Source organism: Leptidea sinapis, chromosome 13, assembly GCF_905404315.1.
Source record: "Leptidea sinapis chromosome 13, ilLepSina1.1, whole genome shotgun sequence".
In the NCBI taxonomy this organism is placed as follows: domain Eukaryota; kingdom Metazoa; phylum Arthropoda; class Insecta; order Lepidoptera; family Pieridae; genus Leptidea; species Leptidea sinapis.
In genome coordinates, this window is record NC_066277.1 from 1994479 (window position 1) to 2019243 (window position 24765).

The 24765-nt window shown below is 34.5% G+C and overlaps 1 long non-coding RNA gene across 1 annotated transcript in view; it reads right to left on the bottom strand.

The window, feature by feature from the left end:
- LOC126967742 (uncharacterized) overlaps positions 1 to 24765 on the bottom strand; it is a 108407-nt gene that overhangs the window by 65270 nt on the left and 18372 nt on the right. The window contains exons 2-4 of the long non-coding RNA XR_007730071.1: positions 23960 to 24077; positions 10628 to 10719; positions 8837 to 8938 (exon numbers count right to left, since the gene is read on the bottom strand). This is a non-coding gene — a long non-coding RNA (uncharacterized LOC126967742). The remainder of the gene's footprint in view (positions 1 to 8836; positions 8939 to 10627; positions 10720 to 23959; positions 24078 to 24765) is intronic.

Sequence of the window (24765 nt, forward strand, 5' to 3'; positions counted from 1 at the left end):
TAATTTAAACCACTGAATCTACCGTATGTTCGAAAAAAGTAGAGCTTGTGAGAAGAACATACAAGAAACTCAACGGCCAGTCTTTTCAATCAAATAAGAGACTTACAATGGCTGTAATATAGTTTAGAACTTTGTTTATTTCATTGTTTGTGTTAGGATGCTTCGTAAATATGATGGCCGTGATTACTGTCATAATGACTTCAATCGCTTCAAACAAATACAATGATTTTTTAACCAGACACCACAAGCAACACTTGTTCACTAGTTGACGCATGGACCAGCCGTCGTTCTCGTCGCACATATTTGAGGGAAGGAGATATAGGACGCCACTGGAAGCAATTATAGTAGGAGAACGGGAATATATGGGTAACGACCGACGCCAGTTTCGCAGCACGTCTTCTGAGCACTATCAGCGATTATGAATGCCCGAGGTGAATAGTGTCTTAAACAGTATTGTATCATCGTTGGTCAAGCAGAGTCGAGTTGGACGCGAATTGATTTCTCAGGAGATCAGTTTCTCTTTCGCTTCATGTGTCAGTGAGTCATCATCCCTGTGCTCCTGTGCAGAACAGTGGCGGAATGTCATTCCGCAGGCTGACAGAAATTTCCATGGACAGCCTTGGCAAATGACTGTGCAAAATTCTCTTGCCAAATCTGCCTATGTGCTTCAACTTCACCTCTGCAGTAATTTTTTGAAGGACCTGAAGGCATGTACGAGGGGAGGTCAAAAAGTTCGCGGAATGACTGGGAAAAAAGATGAAATGATACATTATGTTATTTTTCCTTTTCAATATATTCCCCCTTAACACGAATACATTTTTGGGATCTGGCATATAACTTATTAATACCGTCGAAAAAATAGGTTTTGTCTTGGGCGTCAAAATACGCCGAAATCGCCGACTTGACTTCATCATCGTCTCTAAATTTTTTTCCACGCAGCTCTTTCTTCATCTTTGGGAATAAATAAAAATCGCTAGGGGCCAGGTCTGGACTGTAGGGTGGATGGCGTAGTTGTTCAAAACCGCATCGATGAATGGCAGCCGTCGCAACATGACTCGTGTGAACGGGCGCGTTGTCGTGCAAAAGGAGTACACCTTTTGTCAGTTTTCCTCTTCTTTTTTCTTTAATAGCTTCTTTTAATCGGTCCAATAGGGAAGCGTAGTACTCTCCCGTTATAGAAACACCACGTTCTTTATAATCGATCAAAAGAATACCTTCAGTATCCCAAAAAATAGTCGCCATGATCTTTCCGGCCGATTGCGACACTTTAAATTTTTTTGGGGGTGGTGTGCCTTTTTTGTGCCACTGCATCGACTCCTGCTTTGACTCAGGCTCATAGTGGTGAACCCAAGTTTCATCACCGGTTACAATTCGGGCCATAATTTCTTCCCTAACTTCTCCACAGCGGTCCAAATACTCGCGGGAACAGTTGACGCGCTCACGTTTTTGCAGCGGCGTGAGCATTCTCGGGACCCACCTTGAACACACTTTACTCATGCCAAGATGTTGATGAAGAATATTTAAAATTGTGGTTTCTGATACTCCAACTGATGCTGCAAGTTGTTTCTTCTTCAACCTTCCGTCTTCCAATACAAGTTTTTCAACTTTTTCAATGATTTCCGGCGTAGTGGCCTCAATGGGCCGTCCAGGTCGAGGATCATCTTCAATTGACTCCCTTCCTTGCTTGAAAAGGCCGTGCCATTTGTAAATCATGGTTTTACCAGGAGCAGAGTCTCCGTAAACAGCTAACATCTCTTGCAAAATAGTTTGAGGCGTTTTTCCTTGTTTGGTGAGGAACTTTACGACGGCGCGATGTTCAATTTTCTCCATAGTGGCTAGTTTGTTCCCGATTTACTTGTTCACTCGTTTGTAACTCGAAAGCTAATGACCCAATTAGGCTAGAAATTGGCATATATAGTAATTATGAGTTACTCAAGTAGCGGCTACCTGGAGGAGCGACCTCACCCCCGCCAACCCCGCCATTCCGCGAACTTTTTGACCGCCCCTCGTATGTGTTCGTATTAAATTTTTATTTGAGTTCAAGAAGTCAGTTACACCAAAATACACGTCAGATCCTGGCACACACTTCAACACTTCAAAAACTCTAATCGAAAGTACCGCACAGAATGCAAATTTCTGACTACGGTGGACGTAATGAAGTACACCACGCTGGCGCAACAAGTCGCGTCAACGCTGATTGGGAATAGAGCGACCGCCCACAGGCTATTAAATAATAAATTTTATTGCATAATTTTACATTCTAACCATATTTTATATAAAAAAAGAAGCCCGCTGAGTTTGTTGTGCCCGTTCTTCTCAGGTCTCAAGTATACTTTTTGAACGGTGGTAGTTTTTGAAAATTTGAAAATTGAATAATAATTATGAGTTTCATTGAAAAAATAACAAACAGCCCAAAAGTAATTAAAAAAATGAAATAGTTAAATAGAAATTAATTAAATTATTAAATTAAAATTACCCATTACGAAATCAAAATAAAACACGGAGGTAGAATATTTTATTTTTAGGTTGATTTATCCTCACCATGAATGTAATATAAAAGGCGATAATTCGACCGAAAAATATAAAAGGTGAGAAAGCTGTCCGCCATATTGGATTAACCCTCCGTACCACTAACAGAACGTTCTGATAAATGACGTCCATCCAATTTACGAATGGACTGTGGCTTTTAATGTTCTTTTATACATCATTATTCGATTTCATGTTTTCGTTCAACAATATTAAATTATTAACTATTTCGGATCGCCTTGCTGCTTTTTATTTCAGAACAATTCACGTCACGACTACATTACTCATCTGATTACCCCGCATATTATTGCTAAGAAGACTAAAGTTTTTTTTTTAATTTATTTAGTGGCACGGGATGCATATCCATAGACCAGAACACCAAAGCTTATCAACAGAGTTGCCAGCACCTCTGGGCGGGTGCTGCCCAGTACCAGCTTCTTCCATTTGACCGTATACAACGAAGAGCGAATCTTGCTCGAATCATCGACAATCAAGTGATCTCCGATCGGCTTGATTCTTTGGCATTGCATAGAGATGTGGGTTCTCACTGCATCTTCTACCGCATTTATCACGGGGAGTGCTCAGAAGAGTTGTTCGGGTAGATTCCAGCGGTCGAATTGCAGCACCGGATATTACGTGCAAATTACCACCCGCATCATGTCAACGTCTGGCATTCCACAAGCGCGCGTTTTGCAAGAAATTTCTTGCCTCGCACAGCCACTTTGTGTATCAATTACCGGCTGCAGTTTTCCCGAACCGATACGACTTAGGGACCTTCAAAAGACCATACTCCCACCTTAAAGGTCGGCAACGCATTTCTTGACACCTGATGTTGCAGATGTCCCTGGGCGGATACCTCACCTCTCCCCATCCCGTGAGCCTCTTGCCCGTTTGCCCCCTCTTATATAAAAAAAGCATTTGGAATCTACATTGAATCAAAAACTCATGACAAGCACCCTACAGAAAGTTATTTCTAGAGCTTGCTTGTTTGTTTAGAAAGGTAGCATCAATTGTAATAAAAAAGCGCATAATAATCTACATTTTTAGATAAAAAAAATACATTGAAAGATATCTGAATACAATATCTGAAACAGACCCATTATAAAATGAAAAAATTTTACGAAGGAAGCCAGGGAAGAGACGATATAAAAACTTGGAGATATTCCATCTCCAAGTTTTTGTACTCGCTAACTACATAACGGTATGGAAAAGAAACGAATTGGTGAAACCGTGTGTCGTGTAATCACTAAGTCTTAAACCGAGATCAAGACTTTTCAACAAGCTTAAGTAAACCACCGTATACAACCAACCACGTTGTAAGTTAATATACGGCGTAAATGGCGTTGACTTTGACAATTGGGTAATATAGGTTTCATTAACATTTTACTCTAGGATTGAAAAATAAAATTCATTTTTCCTATTGTAGTTCTATAAATACAAAAAGATGACGCTATTTTAAGAAAATTGTAAACGGACAATTGTACAAAACCACGGCGTACCTTAATACTATGGCACCATTTGTACATAATTAATAATAATAAGAAAATAATGTAGAGAATGAAATAATTGTCACCTACACAAATATTCGTACATATCACTACATGTTATTATAAAACAATGTCCTCCACCGCGTCTGCCTGTCTGTCTGTTTGCGATAAACTCAAAAACTACAGCACCGATCTTCATGCTATTTTCACAAATAGATGGCGTGTTTCTCGAGGAAAGATTGAGTATATAATATGCTAAGTTTTTGTATGAACGGTATTTATTTGAGGTGTCGGGAAAAAATAAGCCGTCTGAGAGCTTTCAACGAAAACGCTGCCTAAACCCTTTGAAATAATAACAAATTAATGTATGGTGGAATTGTGTATCTTACTTATATAGGTCTACAGAAAAGACTGCTATGGCATATATCTAATATCATATATCATAAGCATAATAGAAAATAACTGTTGCGGGTCAGAATTTCGTAAAATCCGTTCTTATGTGACCTCTACTCGGCGAAAGCTTATTTATAGTTTATGCTTTATTCCTTTTTATGAAATAATTTATATTATTTAAACACGCTTCATGTATTGGATGCAGCACCTTACGAACTAATTTGTAATGATAATACAGCCATTGTAAAATACTCTATTTGATTGAAAACAGTGGCCGTTGAGTTTCATTTGTATGTTCTTCTCACGAGCTTACTTTTTCCGAACATAATATGTTTCATTCAATAACAAAATACTCAGCACAGCTAAATAAGTTTTCATCTCAAAAATATTATTTTATAACCCCAAGAGTGCTTTAATGATACTGAAACTCCAAATATCAAAAGGGAATTCAAACACGACAGCACTATAATACCGTTTATAGATGAACGACTTAAACAAGTTATGGCCGACCAACATAAGTTGAACTACAAGACAACAAAACGGTCGTTCTTGATATATCAAGAAATAAAATAGTTCTTTCAGCGTAATTTTGTGTGGATGTGGCGGTTTAAATATTATTATATACACAATTATTATTTTTTGTTTCGTTTTAGGATTTTGGTGAATTCTTGCTTCAACAGCAACCTTTTTACCCGATTGCGCCAGAAAGAGGGTTATGTTTTTTGAGACTATGTATGTATATAAATATACCCACGTATAACGTATGTATAATTATTTGGCACGCTCTGAGGCCTGAACAACTCGATGAATTTTAGATTAAGAGGTGTCGTTAGATTCATATTTACTTTGAGATTGACACTGGGCATATCAAAATAAATAAAAATAGAAAATGGTGTATTTTTGGCGCCAAATTCAAATTTTTGGCGCGCTTTGCTTCAATTTTTCTTGTATTTAAAAATTTTGTTAATATATAATGACCTCCTGTTCTTTAATCTTTAATTTACCCTATTAGTCAAGTGTCCGTTTCCTCTACAATTCTGTTTTACTTGACATGCCATATCTACTATTTTTTTGATTAAAAATATAAACCTTGAAAAAAAATTGTTAAATGGCGGGAAATTATTGAAGATTCTATCAATATAAACGCATTCCAATTTTTTAATTCAAAATAATAAAAACTTGAAGTTTTTGTTGTAAAAATATTTATATTGTAATTATTATAACGAGTACTCACGATATATATTTTATTAATTTGATGCTGATATTTCGATCCAATTGCATGAATCGTAGTCATGAAGGAACTGCGCAGGCGGCGAAAAACACTTGACACTACACGTACATCAATCTATCCACTTGGCGCCTTGTTCGTTTTGGTCTTTGATTCCCTAATTCAGGACACACACTACTGACGAAGGTTGATATTTTAAATCAAAAAAATAGTATGGGATGTATCCTTCATAATAATAACAATGTTAAAGTTCAAAAAGTTTAAAAACAAAATATTTATAGTAGGACCAGTAACTGTAGAATAAGTAGATAAACATAATTTATTAATAACAAAAACATAACTTAAATGAGATACAGAAATAAAAAACCTTTTGTACGTCTCTTTATTAATTTATGGTACAATCAAGCCCAGAGCTCTTGCAACACTGGTCGTTCAATTCAAGTTTTGATATTGGTTCGTTGGACAATGCTAGTTAACTAATGGAAGTGCTATTGGACATATCGACGTATGGAATTCGATATCGGGTGTTAGTTTCGTTGAGTGCACTTATATATCCGAGTTTCAATTGACATGTTGCCCATTTTATGGGAATGCTCGAAAATTTTCCGACGTATTGGCAATTTCGACAATTTTCCTTGTGTTGGGGTTGTTATTAAGATAAGCAATCAAATAAATTTATATATGAGGATTCCTTTATGGAATTTATATTTTTAAATGATTTTCATGATATATTATTTTATGATAACTAATCGTTCGTTTGTTTTTTATGAAAATAAGGGCCGAAACGAGCAGGACTTTCAGCTGATGGTAACTGATATGCCCTGCCCATTACAATGCAGGCAACTCATGATTGTTGAAAAACCCCTAATTCTGAGCGGAATACCACAACCACGCTTGTAACCGAAAGAAATATCAAAAAAATTAATATCTTGTAGTTTTAAGTAATTCAAATATAAATTTGATACCGATGTAAGAATAATAATAAAAAAAATTCTGTCCATAAAATTGTATATTGGTGGATTTTCTTGCGCTTAAAAAAATATATCTATGCCTATTTATTATAGAGCTGTTCTTGACCGACTCTAACAAAGGAGGTGGTAAAGGTTGATCTTTAAAAGAGAATAAGTCGCAAGAAACTCATTGCCACTTATTCTCTTGAGAGCAACACTTGCACATTTGCGTTTATACTTTGGCTTTTACAACCCCAACAATGATAATTAACATTATACCACAAGAATAATCCTTTTTTAATACCATCCTTAAGTGCCTTGTTTCAAATATAGTATTGAACTCAGTTGTATAAGTTTAAATTAAGGCTTTTATTTTAGACATAAATTAGCAAGAAATTTATTCTTCATATCAGAAGAAGTTTTTTAGTGTATGGAAGAGGAGGACAAAGGAATGTTCACAAAATATTAGATACCATAGGATAAAATTTTAAACCATTTCGGTTTACCATTTTATTTTGGCATCTTAAAATACAATTAAAATAATATTACTATACAGAAGACATAGTATCAAAATTACAATGTTAAATTAATACCCGATGTTAAATATAAATATCAAATTATTGTTAAGTAATATTTAAGTAAAAATGTTAAAGTTTAACAACAAATGTGTGCTAGTATATTATAAGTTTAAATATTTTATTCACCGTAAGAAACAAACTTACATGAGTTTTCACCCAAACCAAAGAATCCATACAGAAACTCTTTTAACTCGCAGTCATATAGCTATTCAAAGTATAAACTTTTGTCGTCGTGAAACAAAAATATTGAATTAAGGCAGGAATGGATAAGGACACAAAAAAAATTTGAAAACAAAATTTTATGAACGATCCGAGGCTCGAACCCGTGACATCTCGCGTTCCATGCGAGCGCTCTTCCAACTGAGCCAACCATTCGAGTGAAGTATCGTTATTATTTAGAATTGTATAGATAAATATATAAGATAAGAATATTGTATATTTCAAGTTATACTGCATAAGTCAGATTTGTATTATTAGAGTAACAATAAAACAATTGATTTAACATTTATTCCAACACGCCTATCATATTAGTCTGTTTCTGATACGACAATCATAGTTTTGCCAAAAAGTCATCAAAACTTTAATATGCAATAGTTTAAGTAATAAAACATTCAAGTTGCCGCGACACTGAGCCACTAAATATCCCCTGCGTGCCTCGCTGTCGAAATTGAACAAATTTTACTCCAACATAAATAAAACATACGCGGTTGCGTCAAGCAATTTGCTTAAAACCGTAGAGACGTTACTCCTGGAGTCACACGTAACTGCTTACGTGCAACATCAAAGTTCATAATTTAGGTGGCGCGACGTCTTAGCATAAACCTAGTGATATATTGTGGGGATTATTGCAGATGGGAGAGATTACGATGAAGTTGGAAAGAACAACTTTTTGTTTCGGCTGTAAGCAGAGATGTATTGGCAACTAAATGTAATATTATGTATCGGTAAATACAACCATGTACGGTAAATAAATGAAAACTAAAACGAAAATTATCAAAATGAGAATAGATTTTTTTTAGTGATAACTTCTTATGGGAGCGTAAACTGATTGGTTACGTAACGCGTTACGGCGACTGTCTGCCAACTACAAATGTAATATTATGTCTGGGTAAATAATGAAAACTAAAATGAAAATTATGAAAATAAGAATATTTATTTTTAAAGTGATAACTTCTTATGGGAGGTTTACCCTTTAACAATTGGTAAAGTAACGCGTTACGGTGCCAGTCTGTCTGGCTTCCCTTTCTCTCACGCATACGGCAGTGATAAGCAGGCTCTTCCTCTCTCACTCTAACCAATTGTTGCTTTTATAGGATTAAATAATGATACTAATAATGTACATATACACAAAACTACAATGTACATATTCAAGCATTGTAACTAAGAATAAAATATTTTTTATAATCAATAAAAGATATTAGTAATAAATAATCTTTCCTTATATTATGTTAAACAATCTCAATATTTAATAGGTCAACTTTGATTACTTTAAGTCATTACTTCAGTCAGGCATCCCGAGACGCACACACAATTTTTTTTTTCATTAGCATTCACTAGATTTAGGTCTCAAGGCATGCATAGCTTTGTATGCCAAACATTATTGTTATAGGCAGTATTAAGGAAAACGTGAGTTTGGTAATGTTATATAAACAAGTTAGTAATATTTCAAGTTACCTGTACTCTAGCTTCAGTGAGGTTGATCTTCAGAGCCAGGTCTTCTCTGGTGAAGACGTCTGGGTAATGTGTCTGCGCGAAGGCCGTTTCCAATTCCTCCAACTGTCAAAAATGGCATAGTTAAGCACTTTCAACCGACAACTTGAACTTTTAATACTGAAAGTTGGCTTCTTTAGTTGGACGCAGTTTCTGAAAAACGTTCCAAGCCAATTACAATGAATTCGTGTTTAAAGTTTACTAAATATTAGTGTAGTTCATACATATTGGTTGGGCTACTAAGTCATGATGTCATTTAAAGAGTGACAGTAGAGCAGTCATTTTTTGTCAGTCCATTAATATGACTCACGTGACCAGTTTTGTGTTCTTAACTCAATTTCGACATGATTGTGGCTTGGAACGTTTTTCTGGAATTACGTCCAGTTATGAGTAGAACTAGCAACCCCTATTCCGTGAGCAGAAGGCTTGCCAAACACTTACCAAAATAGACAAAAAATATATTTAAAGAAATAAAATGTAAAGAAAATCAGTACACTTTGAAGATTAGAGTTGTTTTTAAGCACAGATTGTAAAGCATCATACTAATCTACGTAGCATATTAAATACGAAGGTCTCCTAAAGCGACCGTGGAACTTACCACCATGTAACCAATATGTTCGTTAATACTCACATATTTTGAAGATCAACGGATGGTTGATTAAATATTTGAAGATAAGTATCACAAGAGTACCCGACGACGATCGCTCATACTCTGTTTCTAGAGACATCACGAGTTGAGGTGTACGTGCATGTGCATTTCATTGCATTTAGGACATCCGCCTCGAGCCAAATAAATCTAGGTTTAAAACTAAGTTAAAAAAATACTTTTTGGGCACCCTTCCTTAACTAGTGTAAATATTGTTATTCTTGTATTTAAAATATTAATTTATTTAATTCTATACAAATATGTAAATGTTTATAATATATATTTAAAGTTACTCGTTCCCGCACTGTCAGAATAGTTTTGCAGGATATTATCATCATTTGAATAATATAATTTAACTAGCTGACCCAGCAAACGTTGTATTGCCGATATTAAAATCGCGATACTTTGAAGTTTCTTTTCGCGATGCTTCGAAAATTTGAAGTTGTATGTATTTTTTACTGCTGTCTCATAACCAAACAAATAAAAAGAAATGTCAAAAAAAAAAAAAACATTTCGTGTGGAACACCCTTAACATTTAGGGGGATGAAAAATAGATGTTGTCTGATTCTCAGACCTACCCAATATGCACTCAAAATTTCATGAGGATCGGTCAAGCCATTTCGGAGGAGTTCAAAGTTTGACACCATGACACGAGAATTTTATATACACACACACACACACATACTCACGCCTTGTTCCCGTCGGGGTAGGCAGAGACAATAGAATGCCATTTGCTTCTATCCTTACAAACCTCACGCGCTTCCTCTACATTCATTACTCTTTTCATACATGCTCGCCGGTTGCGGGTGCTTCGGACCTCTCCTTTTCTCAAAACGTCCCCAATTTGATCGACGAATGTTCTACGAGGTCTCCCGCGACCGGCTTGCCCACACACACTTGCCTTATATATATTAGATAAATGAATAAATATCACAACATTTAACAGTGATTGGCGCGAAAATTAAGAACACAATGTAACATGAATAATTAGATCATTATTTTATACGTGGATCGGTATAAATTATAATATGTGAATATTATTATAAGAATGTCAGATTCAAAAGGTTTTTTTTAATTATATTTATGGCTAGACTAATTATAATACATACCTGTTGTAAAGTGAACGTTGTACGATTGCGACGTTGTTTTCGACGAACGAATGTGTCATCGTGTATCGCCGGGTGATAGGAGTAGCTTGTATCTGCAACAATAATCTTATATAAACTATATATACTTATAATCAAACTGCATAGAACGAATGTCTGTACATGAGTTGAACAAAGCCTACAAGGTTTTATGACGATACGTCACTTGAACGGTTGGCTTAGTTGGAAGAGCACTCGCACGGAACGCGGGAAGTCGTGGGTTCGAGTCCCGCATCGTTCTTATTGTGAACATATCGTATTTAAAAAATATATCACTACAATAATTGCGCTCATCAACTTGAGACATAAGTTGTCAAGTCTCATTTGCCCAGTAATTTCACTAGCTACGGCGCCCTTCAGACCGAAACGAAGTAATGCTTACACATTACTGCTTCACAGCCGGCATCCGGTGTAAAGGAGCCTACCATTGGTTTGTGATAACTAAAATAATAAATAATGACAATTATTACGTATAAATTTACTAAACACCGCGACACAACAGCAAAGAGCAGTTGACTCTATTTTTTTCGCTCGGGTAGTGTACCCGGTGGTCCCGAGTTCACCCTATCTACCCGAGCCTTTCACCTCAGAGCGTGACGGATATCAGATATCGGATCACGAAAAATATGTGTGCGGTGCCCCAAAAGAAGTTTTCACTTCAAAAACTAAATTAAAATATTTATGTCAAGGGTGTCCATAAGAACAGCGAGTCCGGATGGACCGGCCCATTAAGCCGGAGTGCTAAATCGCAGCCCTAACAGATATTATATGTGCTTTTATTTGTACGATATCACAAGTATAGGAATTGATGACGTGCCTCCCTCGGAGGGTGAATATGAATAAGGTTTTATTGCGATCTCCTTTTACCACTTGAGCGATCTGTTAAACGATATTTTATGAATGCGTCCTTTGTAAGTCTTAGAATACTTACCATAAGTAATGAGCAATGTATAAGCGTTTTTATGTAAGAAATCAATTGGATAATTTTTGAAGTTATACTTCTTTAGGCGCGTTATGAAAAAATAATGAGAGTGAAATTGTAACACAAAAGTAACGGGTTGAAGTTTTTTTTTGACGCTGCACTATTTGCGCATTCTGCCAAAGTCGTTAAAATTTTTAAGCGTCAATCATTTTTTTTTGGTTTCTTCGTCCATTATTACATTATTAGGGCAAAGGGTTCAAACCCATACAGCCGTATACACTACTTAATAATTAATTTTCATAGCCATCAAACGTAGCAGGAATAAATCATTTTTAATGTTATTTGCTTCGTTAGGCCAAAGAAGTATAACTTCTTACGTGCATACATAAGTAAACAGACACTTTTTTTTGGGTTCTGTAGCAACGAGACGAGTAATACAGCGGAGTCATAGACTGAGATTTATAGAGCGTACTTAGAGTTTGCTCAGACTGATCGAGAGAGTTAAGTTAAATTCCATATTTATAAACATAAGCTTTTAGTGGACTAGCTAGGCTTAAGATTAAGTCCGCCATAACGACGATTTGGGAAAAACTCGGATTATAAGCCAAACAAAAAGGAGATCAACAATTTCTTGCGTCATCACAACAGCTGTTGTTTGACGATTTAAATTTACCGTTTAATACAGGCATCGGTGTAACTAAAACTGAACTTAACTAGGTTCACCAGTGGGAGGCTCACTTGCACAGGATGCCGGCTAGATTACGGGTACCTCAACGGCGCCTATTCCTGCCGTGTAGCAGTAATGTGTAAACATTATTGTGTTTCGGTCTAAAAGGCGTGGTAGCTAGTGAAATTACTGGGCAAATGAAACTCAACATCTTATGTCTGGAGGTGAAGAGCGCTATATATAGCCTCTCAGAAGTTTTGTGTTTTTCAAGAATCCTGAGCGGCTGTACTGTTGTAATGGGCAGTGCGTATCAAATACCATCAACTGAACGTCCTGCTCGTCTCGTCCCTTTCAACATTAAGATTGGTCGCAAATAAGATATTATAGCTCAGTAAGTAACAAAATGTTATTCACAGCACAATCAATGACAAATCGCTCGTATTGGGGTGAGATCAACTTTCCTATTACGTGGGATAATGTCATTCCGGACGTTACGCGTCGGAATTACCCTTAGCGTGGGGATTACAGCTGCCGTCTGTGATTACGTTATGTTCGTTAACGTCTTACTTATAAGGACTTAAGATATGATTTTTATTACAATAATATTGTGAAGTTTTACTGGTGATTTAAAGTTATTTCGTTAATTAAGTTTCACGCTCACGAGAGAGAAAATCGTGTACTACATATTTTGAATTTCCCAATTGAGACCAAAAATATATTTTGAATACATGTTTACGTGAATTCAATTTCACATGTGAATATTATAAAAACATCATTTCGTCATCATTTAAAACCATGGAAATAACCGATTTCTTCATTTAAAAATAATGATGAAAGCGGTTAAAGGAACAAACATTAACTTGTTATGGACTACTACTCGGTTAAGTCGAGTTAGTAAGTCTTTTATTGGCGATGTATATGCTTTTACAATATGATCCCAGAAAATGTACAAGATAAATGTGTTACGAAATTTAAAAGAATTGCTAAAAAACGTTTGTGTGGTTAAGGTTATTATAATATAAATGATTTTCTTAATGATACCATATGTTTATTGTACCATATTACATTGTAATCCATATTTTATAAAACCAGCCCGCTGAGTTTCTTGCGCCCCTTCTTGTCAGGTCTGAGGCAGTCTTTTTAAATGTGTGGTAGTTTTTACGTCCAATAAGTGATTTTGAATCCTATTTTGTGTAAAAATATTTAAATTTGAATATTTTTTTCCTTCAAGCTAATCATGCAATCAGTCAGACGACTATGAGCTGATGAGCTCGAGCAGAGGTGGTTCCCATTCGGACAATCTCCTCATCCGCGCTATCCATCAATATTTCGGTCATTATCCTTTGATACCTATGGAACCCTTAAAATACCCCAACAATTACAATATTTCTAAACAAGATTCTTAAACCTCACAATATAATATAAAACTAATCTCTATAATTATTATTATTATTAAAAGCAAACCTCCATTTGAACAGTTTAAAACCTAATCCAGATTACTTAGCATTATAAATATACAATAATTGAATATTAATAATTGAGAGTTCATCAACTTTGTAGAAAAATCCCTCGGCGGCGGAAATTAAAAAGTGTTTTACGTCCGCCGGAAGTGGTCGAGGCTTAAGTGCAACGAGAAAAGTTAAACCGGATGGAGATGTGCACTTATTATTTTATAGTTTATTAACTATCTGTGTACATGAAATTAAATGCATTTTCTATTCATGATTTTAAGTATCCTTTATATTTTTGAAATTCGAAAAAATATCTAATTGATTAAAGCTTACGCTGTTAGTGTTTAGTATGATTGAACCATAAACAACGTGCGGGTGCGGTGGATGAGGGCTCCTTTGGAAATTGTACTAACATAAAAAGGTTATTTATTGACGGTTCTATCTAGACTCACAATCACGGTTAAAAATTGTCTGAGCTAAAAATCTGCTTACGCGTCGTTAGGCAGAGTTTTCGTTCAGTTGTGTTATGACCGCGCTTTGAATGCAACGCCACGCAACGACAAAGTGTTCAGTGAAAAACTGTCAAAATAACAGCATATCCAAACATAAAATGGATAAAGTGTCGTATTTCAGATTAGTGTCCCTTTAAATGAACAAAAATATGTGAGTAACTTGACGTTTTTACTTTTTAATCATTTTGCTAAATACCTAATTACATATCAATTGCTAAAACAAAGTACATCGCCATCGCCAGAGCGTCTCTTTCGCACATGAGCGTATACAAAAGACTTTGAACATTACTACCATGAAATAAGATGCTAATTTGAATGAATGTTTTTTGTTATCTGTATAAGTTAATGTATACGTATGTACAACGTCGCTTGGATACTTTTGACGACCTTTAAATAGGCGATTGGGAGCCTAGTTGTTTATAGTACATCAATGCGGTGAACGCAAAAACTTGTGTCTTCTAGGTGGAACTGAACAGACACAAGCTTATTGCAATTCTCGTCGAAGCTATCCCGACGTATATAAGAATAAACACGGGCGGTGTAAGAATAAAACTTCTTTTTTTATTTCGACCAGCAAAGGATCATAATGTGTTAGTAACATGCAGTTGTGTGTTAGTTTATGCAGTAGATTTGATAGGCGAAACAATTGATAAGTGTCATTTGAGTAATTATTAAACACTGTCGATATGGACCTCACGTTACACAGGTAAGGTTTAATTTTCACTACTTACTAGATAGTATAATATGTACGTGAGCAATTCATTTAATTTATTAATTCATTTGATTAATATCATTGGTTTAGTACCGTGAAATGAAAAATACTTTATATGTAATGAAAACTTTCGAGATAATTGTTTAGAAGAAAAAGTATTTAAGATATTATTTTCGTACGAATAAAGAAGTACATAAATTGAGTTGTAACGTAATATAAAACTACCTTATGCGTACCTACCTACCTAAACTACCTTATTTGAAGTGAAAACTTCTTGAACACTTCTTGAACTTTTCTTGGAATGGGAATAAAATGTCAAACTCGCGTCAGGACTCGTGGCTTGATCGAAAATTCGTAAGACTGTCGTTGAAATTATCGATGAAAGATTTATACTTTTAACAAAATATAGAGTTCGGCTATTTCAACTTAATGATCATACGGTCACTGGACCAGTGGTTGAATCATTGTGATTGCGAGGTCAAGGAATCGAATCTCAGCCGTGACATATTTTTACAGATTAGTTTACTATGGATGAAAGTTGATTTTTCTGAGTGACTTTTTAATGTCAAATAATTGTAATAGTTCTGAAGTATAAATTTTTTTATGTAATATAAATTGTCATTGTTGTTGAAAAATAAGATTGATAACGCAATAAATGAATATTGTATTTAACCACATACATTCTAGTACTTTTATATTGATAAATAAAGCAATTCGTGCGAAATTATTCCCTAACCCTTCCAAAATATTCAAAAATGCACAACATTAATATTCAAGTTTTCACTTCTGCCGGCACTCCCGTAGTGCAACCTGTATTTTTTTATGGAAGAGGAGTACAAACGAGCTAAGCTTATGTTGAGTGATCATTGTCGTGCAATCACACAACCATTTTATGATTTTAAAAGTATTATCAGGAAAGTGGGTCAAGAATCAATTTTGTCTGTAGTACAAGGATACTATTGATTTGAGGCAGAAATTGGAGTGGAATTAATACTGCACCGGACGAAAGCTCTACACTCTAAATATAGATGCTTCTATACTACTACAAGAAAACGGTGACCCCACGACGAACTTAATAATACAAAAAGCATAATATATTTTTGTTCTATATTCATAAGGTCTGCCTAATGCATAAGGCATTTATTTTCTCAAAATTGATTGCTTTAGAATTTCGATGTCATTTTTAATAACTACTAGATACTACTACCGCTTCGGAAATAAATGGTGCTCTGAGAGAGAAGAAGCGGCGCAAGAAACTCTCCCAGCATTTTTTTTGCGCTCTTTTCAATAAAAATGTACAATATTGTATAGTCATTTCTATCGCTATAAAATAATCACAATCTAGTCCCAGGCTGTCCGGTCATTTAGATATTCAGCAGTGGAGTAATAGGATTTACGACAGAGCCATTTTTTTATAAAACATTCAAATTTATTTATAGATAATGCCTGAACAGTGGCTGGGACTTTATTATAGAAGTGTATACATTTACCCTTAAAGCTATTATGTATCCTATGAAGCCTACCAGAATTAGTTACAAGCAATCCCTTATTTCTAGTGTTATAATAATGAAAATCACTATTAAGAGCAAAAAGGTGTCGATTTTTGTGAACGTATATTAAATTTTCATAAATGTACTGACAATGAACAGTCATAATATTCATTCATATTCATAGAGTAATAACATTAACAATTAATACATAATCACAACATGTAAAATTATAATTTTGTATAACCTGCTTAATTTTATTCAACTTATCGCGCTCCGTTTATTTAACTCGAGTCGACTTTAGCGTTCCATTGACGAGTGTGACTGCTCAGCCTCATTGAATACCTACAAGATAAGTGTTCTGCGAGCCTAGTGCGTGCTAACTTACCTTTTCAATTCTAAAATATCTTCTATTCATTATTTAACAAATAAACTACTACAGGTTTGAAAAATAAGGTTGATTACTCTGAGATACATATGTAGCGCCATAAAATTAGAGGTTTTATTTTTAATATACTTAATACATATAAGGTTATTTATTTATACATAATATTTTATAACACAACTAAATCATATTTATTTGTTGACATTACCACTGTTTTGAACCTATCTATTCCTGTCCCCTTACATAATTTATACGTCTTGATAGAGCCCCTTGCTGCTAAACAACCGATGAAAACAGGCCAGGTTTATTACTTTAGTGTGCGTGCAGTGCTCAAAATAGAGGTTTAACCCTTTTTTTTTTCGACGTTTGACGTTTTCACAGCTGTCTATCTAGACGTATAAATGATCTAAGCCTGTCCCATATCAAGTATGTACATTTCTAATTAATTACCTTGAATTATAACAATGAAAAGCCACAACTAATTACTATAAAAACAATTTTCCTAAAAGATTTAAAAAAATGAACAGCCTCACACAATTATCCATTTGCGTCCATCTCGCTAACAAAATTACCGCCTAATTCGTTTAATCTCTTTGATCATAAGGTTTGCTAAAAATTCTCGTGTTGGGACTAAGTTAAAGTGACATGATCCTTATTAAGTTACAGTAACAAAGTTAAAATGAGCGGCGGCGCGACTCAAAAACTATTTTATGAATAATAGATGGTGCCGGCGGCGGCCAATCCCGGGGGAGACAGGGGACGCACGCCCCGCCCACGACTACCCCGGGCTACCCTCTATTCATTAGCACATTACCACCCCTCGGACATGTGAGATGGAAAATGCGAAAGAAACTGATTTTAAGTGAGTAGTTTAACAAGCGCTTCGTTAACATTCTAACGTATTCATTAGTCTAGGTATTTTATTAATATTATTACAAGCTGACTCGACAGACGTTGTTCTGTACATAATAAAATACTGTTTTTGTCAATAATATTTCACAGCAAAACTGTCAAACCTTGCGTCAATAAATTCTCTCATAGAAAATATGTCCATACAAAACAAATATTGGATATAAAAATAATTATGGGTCCCAAATCGAAATAAAAACTATCCTATCTCTTAAGTTGGACCAAACTGCACTCCATGAAGTAACCCCCATTAAAATCCGTTCATTAGTTTAGGAGTCCATCGCGGACAAACAACGTGTCACGTAATTTATATATATTAAGATATAAATATATATTATAGAAGACACTATTTATGTAAGCAATTTGTTATGTTTTTAAAGTGATAACCCTCACTTCTAGGATTAATACACAAATAAAATTTGAAAAACAAAATTTTATGAACGATGTGCGACTCGAACCCTACTGGCGTTCCGTGCCAGTGCTCTAACCAACTGAGCTAACCGTTCGAGTGACGTATCGTCATAAAATCCTGTATGCTTTGTTCAACTCTCAGGTTGTGGCTTCATCTACAGGATCTACTTTACAGTTGATAACCTGCTCAACCCCAATATTTGCATATTAGGAAATTGACTTGAGATTTCGCTCATTTGTTAAGTTTTTAAAGTGATATTGGTGGTACTTTCTATGTAGTTTTATTAACTGTGTCTCTTTGATACAAATATGTGTAATTTATTATTTCTGAATTTAAACATATGCAAACGCGCCATCTACAGAATGTGTGTGTCTTTTCAAAACAAAAAATAATATAAATGAGGATAATATGTTTTCGTTCTCCACTCAAACGTATAAATTTAAAATAAAACACTTAAGTTGAATATCACTGTTACGCAATGTTTGATATTTATTAGACTTTTAAAGTATATTGTCGCCAAATAAATCGAAATATGTTAAATTAATTGGTATTTAAATATGTCACTTGTTTGCTGGTTGATCGTTATTTCTTTCACATTCTGCCTATTTCGTTTAAATAAGAACATCTGTTTCTAATAAGACAGACAAGACAAACATATCTGTTAACTTAAAACAATAATTACTAAGAACATAACTATTATGAAATTCGACGCGCTATGGTTAAAAAAAATATTGCAACCCTTTATGGTAAGTTACTGCCGATGTTAGCACAACACACAACACAAGTATTTTATATCGTAATTTTTATTTCAATTTCAATTGGCACCAAGTTTAAAATTTGCTGAGTGCATTTATTTTTAATTTTTAGTAACCGTATTTTAAACATACATTTGATATAAATATTTTTTGAAATATCGTTAGATGTAATTGCTTGTGGCGGTGTCGTGGGGTGGGGGCTCTAAACATAGATTAAACTCTATTTTAACTTCTACCTATCCAAAGACATCGCTTAAATTCCGTACCAAGCCTCTTTATCCGTTTACCCAATGACGTTCTATACATATAGACAATGCACCTCATACAAAATCAAAGCCGAAATATGGCACATGCCACAAATGACACCATAATAACCTTCGACTGCAATGTCTATACATTTCTGCGTTTACTAAAGTTGTTTTAAATATTAGTGGTCAATAGGCAGCAATGTAAAAACACTATTTCAGTTTCAGAGGTGTATTTTGAATTTAGAACCCGATTTGGACAGTGACATCAGTGGAGTAGCAGTTATGTATTTTTTTAACTCCAGACAAAAAGTGGGTTGCTGAAGGGGAAAGTTTGTATGTTTATTTATTGGCTTGAGTTTATATTTGATACTTCTATACGTTCTAAAGGGATTTGGATTTAATAAGTTAAGGTAAGGTTTAATGAGAGAAACTTATACTCAAATATAATATTTTAATTCACATAAAATAATTAGTTTAACTGGTTATTTAAATGTTGAGTTCCTTGAATTAAATTAAATTTGTCTCTTAGACTTAAATATCTTTTCCAGGGTATCTTTTTGGTATAAGTAGCGTAAGCGGACATTAACAATTGTTTGTATGACAGTTTTTGTCAAATTTTACATGTAGTTATTTTCTTCGTTATCTCGTGTACGGGAAAGCTGAAAAATATAAGCTTTTACATATTTGCGATGTAAATAAGTATCAATTATCACTAGGTAACGATACTTAACGATACCGTGATAACGTGTAAATAGAACTAGTATGTAAGCGTTCACATTCTTGTAAGCCGTTCACATTACACAAAATACAATATTGCTAATCATTGTTCAATAGGCCTTTAAAAAAAATTTAACAAATAAACAACCGACCTCAAAAACACTATTCTAAACCAATAGATATAATATACACTAAAAAGTATAACAATAATTTCATATTTTTATACAATCTAATTAATAGATCTCATTCTAGCAACATAGAACATGGAAGCACCAGCTTTCAAATAAAAAAATAATTGTCAAAATCGGTTCACCCAGTCGAAAGTAACAAACATAAAAAAAACATACCGACGAATTGAGAACCTCCACCTTTTTTGAAGTCGGTTAAAAAGAGCGACTCTATTGTTTTCATTTCTGACTGTGTCCTTTCATCTGTCTCATTCTGACAAGAGGGTCTTGTCTGGGGACTTGTCAATAATTAATACAATATTAAATGAAAAAATATTCGTTTTATTAAATTACTTAAGCATTCTACATATCAATCATTCAATTATATAAATAAAATAACCTTACCGATGATTTTTTTTTGAGTCGTTAATGTATTATTTAAGCACTTCTTGTAGCTTGTTGATTAACACACGACTAAATAGAAAAGTGTGCTTACATTGTCTTTAAGCACACTTTTGCCGTTCTGCTGTCAGACTGCGAATGATATGTCCATGTGTATAGAACGTCATTGCATTTACCCTTAGAATAATTTAATAAAATAATCAAATCAAATTTTTTTTTTATACAGCTCATTCGGAAGGCAGATTTCCTTAGAGAAGAACGAGCAAGAAACTCTAAGGTTGCTCTTTTCAAAACAGATTAGGTATTACAAGTTCTTATTTTTAATTCAATTTACAAATCATTTCAATTTACAATATATGCAAAGTGATGCAACAAAAATACTAAAAACTAAAATACTTACACAAGTAAGTTAAAAAAAAGTAAATTAATAATTATAAACACAAGAGTATATTATAGGGAACCACACCCAGAACTTTAGTAGCGTACTAGTGAGATATTGGTTTTACCTTTTCCTATTCAATATTTAAATTAATATGAACAAAAATTTTTGTTTGTGACCAAATTTAAGGACTATGCCTCTGCGAATCCTAACCCAACGGAAGTACAGCTACCTCAATGTCCTCTGAAGCATTTTTTTTAAAAGTGATAAGACGAACATGACGTTCACTTGATGGTAATTGATACGTCCTGCCCATTACAATGCAGTGCAACTCAGGATTATTGAAAAACCCAGAATTCTGAGCGGCACTACAACTGCGCTCGTCACCTTGAGACATAAGATGTTAAGTCTCATTTGCCCAGTAATTTCACTAGCAACGACGAACTTCAGACCGAAACACAGTAGTGCTTACACATTACTGCTACATGGCAGAAATAGGTACCGTTGTGGTACCCATAATCTAGCCGGCATCCTGTGCAAAGGAGCCTCCCACTGGTAAACCTCCTTATTTGTTAATTTATGCATGCTTACGAGCGCTGCACTGAAAGTATCGGGAATGGAATATTTCCACTGTTCCTGCCATATTAAAAGCTTTTTAATTGAAAACTCCTTGGTTTTAAAAATCGAATACCATTTATTTATTTAAAAAAAGATTCTCGGTCTTGTCACAAAGTCTTTTCAAACTTGTTCAGTCGTTGAGAAAATGGAAATGACTCGAAAATTCTAGAGCGATGATTTATTATGACTTTCTTAATGATAACACAGATTGGGAATGGAGTGACCACCATCAGGTTATTAAACAATAAATTTTATTGTATGATACTACATCGTAACGATATTTGTATGAAAAAAAAGAAGCCCGTTGAGTTTCTTACACCCGTTCTCTTCTTCAGGTGGTAGTTTTTGACTTTCAATAAGTAATTCCATATCGTATTTTGAATAAAAAAATATCTGATTTTGAATTTTTGAAACAGGAATTTACCATTTCAGTTTCGATTTGAAAGGCGCCGTAGCTAGTGAAATTAGACTTAACATCTTATATATCATTGTGACGAGAGCAATGAGAATGTCCTTAGAATTTGGGTTTTCGAAAAAAAGAAAATATTTTGAGCGTCTCTGCATTATATTGTTAAGTGCGTAAAGTAACACATACCATCAGGTCCATCTTGATACATTTTCTCATAAAAAACGTGCTCAACCGTTGACTGGAGATATCGAAAAAACACTATTGTGAGTTTTTTATGATGTCAAAGTCATAGTAATAAAATTTTATTTTACCCAAGTGCTCTCACTCTATATAATCTTAAATTGTAGGAAGTACTGGCTGCAGCTTGCAAACTTCACTAACAGAATTCGTGAAGCCACAGTCAGCTAACTGGCTAACACAGTTAGATCTCTTGTTTCGATAGCTAACTCGATTCAGATGCTTATTCGATTTTGATCGTGGTAATCGATTATTTAGTTACTAGTGGTTTACTAGCGCTATGTATCAGTGCGGTACATAATCTATTTACAGGCTGAATAATTTACATTAATAAAAAAGATATAGTGACTGGTATTGGTAAGAAAAGCTTGGGGTGGTTTGGTCAAGTAGAGTTTTTTCTATGACAATAAGGGACGAGACGAGCAGGACGTTCAGCTGATGTTAATTGATACACCCCCTGCCCATTACAAACCAGTGCCACTCGTGATTCTTGAAAAACCCAAAATTTTGCGCCGTGTACAATTATTGAATTGTGCTCGGCAACAAGAGACATAAGATGTTAAGTCTCATTTCACTAGCTACGGCGCCTTTCAGACTAAAACACAATTATGCTTACACATTACTGCTTCACGGCAGAAAATAGCGCTGATGTGGTGCCCATAATCTAGCCGGCATCCTTTGCAAAGAAGTTTCTCAAATGCTCTTAGCCTGAGACTTCTCTAGTTTTTTTATGACCCAGGGAACCACAGGGCAGCAGAGTGGGTGGATTAAAGTAAATTGTCTGCAAAAAATTTTAATGGAATGTTAGGTATGACTAAGGCGTATATTATGATCAGGTCGGGGATGTCTTAAAAAGGGTTAAGAGAACATAGAATATAAATAAAACGTACCTACATAACGTATGAAAGGTGTGATCGTTGTGAGTCACTTTTTACTCACTGAGAGGGTGGACTGAATTAAATTGCACTTAATTTTTCACTGAGTTTATTGATTGATTAACTAAGAAATTAATAATTTAAGAGAAGCACTGTATATTATGACTATATTAAAGATGGTGAGAGAACTCAAAGAGTATGTAAAAACTACGAAATACCGAAACTTAGCGAGTCTATAATATTTTATTAACATACTAGCTGACCCAGCAAACGCTGTATTGCCATATAAGAAAAAAAAACAATATTTAAACATATTGGGTTAAATGAGAAATAGATGAACACTTAAGATTAAACATCTACTTGAAAATAATCTCATAGATAGTTAATAACTGTAGTTAATCTTCCAACTATAGTTAGCTAAAATTAAGTTTATTTCTTACCTCCTGAGAAAGTTAGAAAGATATAAAGATTCTAATTAGTTATTCATTTTAAGCAATTCTTTCAATTTCTGAACGACGCGGGACACATCAAAGGAAAAACATTTTTGTTGTTATTATTTAATTCTGATCATTTTCATATTTTTCACCTTTTAAACCTTCTCTGGACTTCCACAAATAATTCAAGACCAAATTTAGCCAAATCAGTCCAACCGTTTTCGAGTTTTAGCGAGACTAACGAACAGCAATTAATTTTTATATATATAGATAATAATAAACATATAATATTTCACAATTTTCGATTATTTTGTTGATCCAGCTGATTAAGAGTAATAAGATGACAGAAATACGTTCACAAAAATATGTAACGTTGTCATCAACCACAACGGAATTCTCGATGACTTGATAACCACAAGTGTCACGCATGCAGCGCAAAATCCATCGCTTCCTTTGATATATTTAGAGGATGCAACGACCCTTCCCAGGACGAAGCCACAAGCAAAGACATTTATGTGATTATGACGACGCCTGCCAAGTAAATCCAACCCAATACCAATAAAGCATTTAATTATAGTTGTTATTAAATACTACTTACATGGGTGTGAGGCAGAGAAGGGATACTCCAGGGTAGGAAGGCGGTGCTGGTGTGGCGGCAGACTTGGTGGACAGTGGTAGCAGAACAGACCACGTCCTGCCGCGCCGCCGCTCGCCAGCTGGAAGTATATTAAATATATAAAACCTACCACAACACCAGAATTAGCATGACTGTTCTGTCTGTTTCTAATCGATTTTAAACAATACTATTGAAATATGTTGACTTTCGTGTGAGCTTTGCGACACTTGCAAGAGAAAACAACTTAGACCCAACACCCGAATTAACCCTTACTAAAGGTAGAGCTATATTTAACAATTTGTTATTTTTAATGTAATATATAAATAAATTCCGACATTCTCTGATAAATTGATAGGTGACGGACTATATTATTTTTGATGGGCAGAGGTGATCACCGACTATACTCTGACGTGATTTGATTTCATTCAATTCAAGAAAAAAGAATAAACTGTTCGTGCCGTTTAATAAGTAAGCTAGAGTTAAGGGCTCCTTCATACGTCTTGGTATTAAATTTTACAATAAAACACTACACAGTAGGTATACTAGGACTTACTGGGCACAAAATATATTAAAGCTCCTAAACATTGACGGCTTACTATACCTAGTCTCGCCATAAATACTGAAACAGAAAAAAAATTCTAATGCAAAAAACATTTATTACTTTTACAGTGTATTCTTTTAATATATAAATATAAAACAATTTAAAATATAAAAAATCTTATTCAAAGTACTATCCGATTTCAGTGATGGATTGGGGGTGGTGGTGAAAAAGGTATCAAAACATCGGT